Below are 6,206 nucleotides of genomic sequence, written 5' to 3'. Positions count from 1 at the left end.
GTTCTTTTGGGAGAAGATGTTAAAGCCCTTCATAGATTATGCAAATATTGATTTCATAGACGAAAACTTTGTATGGACAGCAGATAACATAGGCATAGATATAGAGTTTGCCATATGAATCCTAGTACCATATATCCATTTCAAAAGATATATACAAAGATTTCTAAAAGACTGTGAAACTGGTTTTGTAGTCAGTGTGTTTAATAATAGAAATATGAATTTGATCGTCCAAAACAGGAAGCTTGTAAATATGATTTTGACAGTAACGATAGCCCTTGCAGGAAGTTGCTATTGGGGTTCAATTTACCCCGTGAGATTGTTGATTAGTAGAAAAAGTGACATAAAGAGAGACGATAGTGACTTTTCTTTATGTTGTGCGTGTCAGGAAGGACATGTTAAGGAACTGTAACAACATGCAGCAGATCAAATTGTTATAACAACAAAGGTGAATCGCCCCTTTATATGGTTAGTCTTAATGGACATGCGTTTGTCCCAGTTGTGAACTTCTAGCCTTTGTTAGTCGTGTGTGTGGTTTTTTTTTTCATTTTAAATTGGTTCATTTGTATGTTTTGGATTTTTTTATGGCGTCAATTTTACTGAACTAATATACATTATTGTTTAGGGGCAGCTGAAGCCTGCCTCCGGGTGCGGGATTTTCTTGCTACATTTTGTACGTTGAAGACCCAATGATGGCTGTTTTCTGTTCTTTGGTCGGGTTGTTGTCTCTTTATAACATTTCATGATTCCAATTTCTATTCTATATTGATTTTGGTAAAGAACTGTTACACCTGTCTGACAATGTTGGTATTGATATATGTGATGCTGATAGATGTACTTAATTTATTGTGCTAGTCAGAAAAACCTTGTCTATAGCATATCCGAATGGATATTTTGATTTTGTTCAAATACTGTTACAGCATTCAGCAGAAGTTAATCAATGTGGTGGTGATGGCATCCCACTGATTATTGCGTGTTCGTTGATAGAATTGAGATTGTAAATGTTATACTTCAGTTTGAGGATGTTTATCATGTTTATATTGATCTCTGTGATTATGAATCCATAACATAAAAAAAGTAAAATCCCAAAGGGTGAATCTGATCGTGAAATATATTAAGGGTATCTAATTCTTATAACATTAATTAATACTAATACTTAATAATTGTTTATGTTGATTATTTTATGAAAACATAACAATTTTGAGCAGTTGATGTTGATTTACATTGAAATAGAGATTTAAATTCCACATCTGCAAACAAGGCAAGATAAAAGAGATATTAAATATTAGAAAGTATTTAAGAACAAAAAATACGTTAATGAATAAATACCTAACATAAAAATACAGAATCATGTTCCTTGTTTATACTGGAGAACTCATACAGAATCTACGATGGCAACACATTGACAAGGGTTAGTCATCAAGAAGTCAACCATCTAACTACAACTGTAACAATTGTTACAGCATATCTAGATTTTGTTGATAAATTTTTAAAATACTGAAATAGCATCGTCTTTCATTAAAGACAGAAATATTACAATGTTCAATCGTGTTTTTTTCATAAATTAGTTAATTTTTTTTACAATAGGTTCATTAATTGATAAAGAAACACTTCAGATGGCATTTTAATGATACGCATACACAAACAATCCATTCAATATACATCTACTTAAAAAAAGATATTCCAAATAAATGACAAATGATAGCTTTCAATTCTTAGTAAGTAAACTTATTGTTATAAATATATATCACAATTTCCGGATGATGAACGATAAACCATGTACCTAGTTTAAGTATGAATATGTCCTTGTTAACTTCCTAGTAGGCCAACAGTTTTGATAAGATTGATATAACATACACTGCAGCTAATGTGTATTTGGTAAAGTAGGTTTACAAGACTTCACAAATATCCTGCTTCATTCTAAAAGAACAATGTCAGACCTTGTATTCCAATTAATTCTACAAAATTCTCTCTTTATACCATTGCAAAAAATTAAAGAAAAAAAAGCAAGCTTCATATGGGGGCAATAACCACCACCACCAGCTTAAAGAAATTTTAAGTGCACGAACCTTCAATGTAAATGAAAAGATTAAAGTCAACTATATTGTCTACTTTTGTGGAAGAGTTCTTCCCATGATCATTGTTGGAATAGTAGACAATTGATTAACAGTCTGTGCTAGTCTTGGTTTGGACAGGGCGTTCAAATGAAAGGTGTCGATTATATTATCCGATACAAAATACATATGTTTTATAAAGGATTTTGTGCATATAAAGGTTTTCACACTTTTTAATATTTGCATGTTAACATACAATTTAACCAAATTTGTATCATACTTGATGGCATGTTTACTGAAAAGATCGGGGTATTAGTACAAAATGTGTACAAAGACCATTCTAAAAGTGAGATGTCCTATGACATTACGTTAAAGAAGATACTTTGGATATTAATTTGGAGGACATACTTTTAAGGAGTTTGGGCATATTGCTCTGCACGTGACTAGGTCTTAAACATACTTGGCTTTCAGATGTTTTGGTTTAAGCGTTCCTGATGATGATAAATCTAGAAGAGCGCTTCGGAACACAAATGAATAAAGTGTTATGTTCTTTCATTGAATTGATTTTAAATATACCTGTTCTGCTAAAAAATGTAGAATTAATTAATATCAAAGACGTTATCACATAAGTCAATTCCATTGTTAACTTGCCAATTGAAGGAATTTCATTTATCAAATTTAATTTTAAAAATCGGGTTTTAAAAATACCGAATTCGTGAAATTAACAGAAACATATATGCTTGTTGTTTTTCCCATATGCCAATACTCCCAAATGTAGTCTGAAAATATATACACTTCAACGGGCACATTTTTTTTTAAATCTTGGCTGCTGTGGTACGTACTGCTACCCTTTTCAATCAAGTAAGAGGACAAAACTACTATTGGTTGAATATGTAATGCGAACCAAATTATTATTATTAGCTGTGGATTCATTATATTCCGTTGGATATATATTTTCGTGGGTAAAGTTGAACCATAAAATTAAGATGTTCAACAAATTAAATATTTTCTATAGGCTTGCATGCAGACTTTGGCAAAACCACGAAATCTTATTTCCACAAAAATGCAAGTTTTCCTCAATCTACGAAAATTGGTACCCGAGAAAATATATAAATTCATAGTACTATATTAAGTCAATTTATTTATTATAACAATAATTTAACAGAGTCTTTATTTCTAAAAAAAAAAAAAAAGAAAACCCAAACTACAGCGACAGATTAAGCAAATTTTAAAAAGAAAACCTGTAGGTCGATCAAATTTCAAAATGTGGTTTACTTTTGTAATAACAGCTCATTGTTATTGGTACTGACTGACCAACGATCACTTTTAGTTCTCGCTTTTAAGTACACTTTTAACCTACCTTCAATAGCTTTCGAACCAAAAGCCAAGATAAGCCAATGAAAACTACATTTCGGTGACAATAACTATAAAATGGGTGGACCCATCTTTAAAAAAAATCAGAGTACATGGAGCTTGTTGTGGTTGCCATTATTTCCAATGATAGTTGTTTCCCCTGTAATTTCTATAGTTTTCGAGATATTGGCCAAATGTGTAGTTTGACCAATATGTTCAATTGTTGATCTACCTTGAAAATAACAAATGTTATAGTAGACATCCAAAAGATAAAGCAAAAACACTTAAAATGCAATAAGTTGATCCGTTTTAGAGAACATGGGTTTACGAGAAAAGATTTAAGGCATTGGACACTAAACTATTGGAAAAGCTTATATTGTTATTCGGGCCAGGTGTGCTAAAAATCTTGTTTATTGTGTTATACCATTCACCACTGACTTACATAAAAAGTACATTTTGCTTGTATTTTTCCGTTTGCAGGTTTGCTTGTTTAACAAGGGTCTTCTTGAAATGGGAATTGCACTAAACTGTAGTCTTAAAAAAAATATTTTCTTTTTTAATTAGATAGTTTTTAATAGTAGTTAAAAATTCATCAAGATTTTCAAACAAATATATTTGAACTTAATGACAAATAGTAGACTTCAATCCCTATGCTCGGTTTAAAGTTATATCAAACTATCTACACAATTTCCGGACTTTGTATGTGTCATACAAGTATAATCGTAAATCGAGTTTAAGTGTAAACATGTGCTTGTATTTTTCCTGGAATGTCGCCATTTTAGCTAAGATGAACAAATGTCATTATCAAACTGCTGGACTGATGTCTATTTAGTAAACCAGGTATATATAACTACAACAAAATAGTATAAATGAGTTTAAATTATGCCGATAAGAGCCGCTATAAACCCTTTACAACAGCATGTTTTTGTTGAAAGGGTATCATAGGTTTTTATGATTTTTTAAAAAAACAATAGATAAAAATAGATAAACTATATAATCATTAATTTCATCGAGGTGCCTGAAAGGTATCGATCCACTTAATCGAGCTCAATCAGAAAAAAAAACATTCAAGAAATAAGTACATATTGTAAAATTCATAGGTCCTACGCAAAGCTGTAACTTTTAAAACAGTTATACATATGGGTAGTTTTGAAATCAAAGAAAAAGCTTGAGGACTAGGAATAACTGAAGAACCCTTAATGATTAACAAAATATTTGAAATTGAAATTATAGAAGGAAATAGTTTGCCTGTTTCTAGTATCTACTAGTAATAGGGTAATGAATTAGTAGATTTATTCCTATCATACTGAAAAAACACCAAGTGGAATATAACTAGAAAGAAAGAAAGAAGATTTGTAAATAGATGGATCAACAACATTTGTGCAATTCCTGAAAGGACACATCAAATTGTTTTGTAGACTTTCCTTTCCAAGATTTGCGCTAATACTTATATGGTGCTGATTACTTGACAGCGTTCTTTTCATTTAGTGCCAGAAGGTGTAGTAAATGTCAGTCCTCGAATTTATGAATGCTCGTTTGTGGACAATGTTCAAGTTTATAAAACAAAATGGTCCCACAAATCGAGCTTTTACCCCGATTTTCACAATTTTTAGATAAAGCTATTTCTATAGGAAACAAAATCATCAAAAATACAAAACCTTTCTTTTTTTTAATAATAAAATGGTTTAAGTTATTATATAATGCAACTTTGAGCTAATACAACTTCAGGTCTAAAATAAAACAGCATCTGCTACAAACATTAATTAAATTTATAGAAATCCCATCATTATGTTGCAGGTACAAGACTGTTGTTGTGCAAATAAGTAAGAAATCAAATCGCAATCAACTCCAAACTACTGGCATAATTAAGAATGCACAAGTCTTCAAATACTATATCATAGAAAACACTTAATGAATTGAAGTACAATTGAAAAATGCAACTCTGATTATGAACAACTCTGGAATAAATTGAAGTATACTGAATCAAATATTTTCAACATCGTTCAGAATAAAAATGTAATTTTTAAATTTTTAATTTAAATGCAAATATTAAAGCACAATTGATCATTTATCACATTGTGTAATAGAACATGTAGAAATCAATTATCAAAAATATGATTCTGATCTTCACTTTATACTCTAGAATTTACTTAATTGATCAAGTTATTTTTGTGTGACCTGGAACGATGACTTGCACACAACAAATGACTATTCGTGTGATAATCAACATTACTGACAATCCAAAGTTGTTAATACCTGTGATATTCTAAATGTACAGAATAATTTCCTTCAAAAAAAATATTTTCATCAGTTGATTTTTTTTTTATTCATAAATAGCTATTGTTACCTCTGTAATATGATGTCTGGTTCAAGATAACGGTGATTTCAAATAAACATAAACAAAACAAATGGATTGAATAGCTGTGTATCATAAACCAATCATAACATAACAAAACCATGTTGCTTATTACATCTTCTGTATTTATTCTTAAGGATGTTCGCTAAACTTGTTTTGACTATTTGCCAAATATTCGGAGTCCTATACCTTTATCCATGTAGTGCCAATAAAAAGTTTGCCTGCTGACCCCTACTTTACTTTTCGTGATTTTATTACAAATAGTTTCAAAAGCCATTTTTGAAAATCTTATAAAATCCTTGGTGTTTAAAAATAGTTTTAGATAGAAATTATTTGCATTGATAAGATATCAACAGTAGAGTTATTTGACATTGCAATCTATTCACACAAAAGAATGATATTATGTAATCATGATAATGTTCTATGTATATTACGGAATAAGTTTC

Source organism: Mytilus californianus, unplaced genomic scaffold, assembly GCF_021869535.1.
Source record: "Mytilus californianus isolate M0D057914Y unplaced genomic scaffold, xbMytCali1.0.p SCAF_8, whole genome shotgun sequence".
Lineage (NCBI taxonomy): Eukaryota > Metazoa > Mollusca > Bivalvia > Mytilida > Mytilidae > Mytilus > Mytilus californianus.
The sequence above is the reverse complement of the archived record's forward strand: the minus strand, read 5'-3'. Positions refer to the sequence as shown.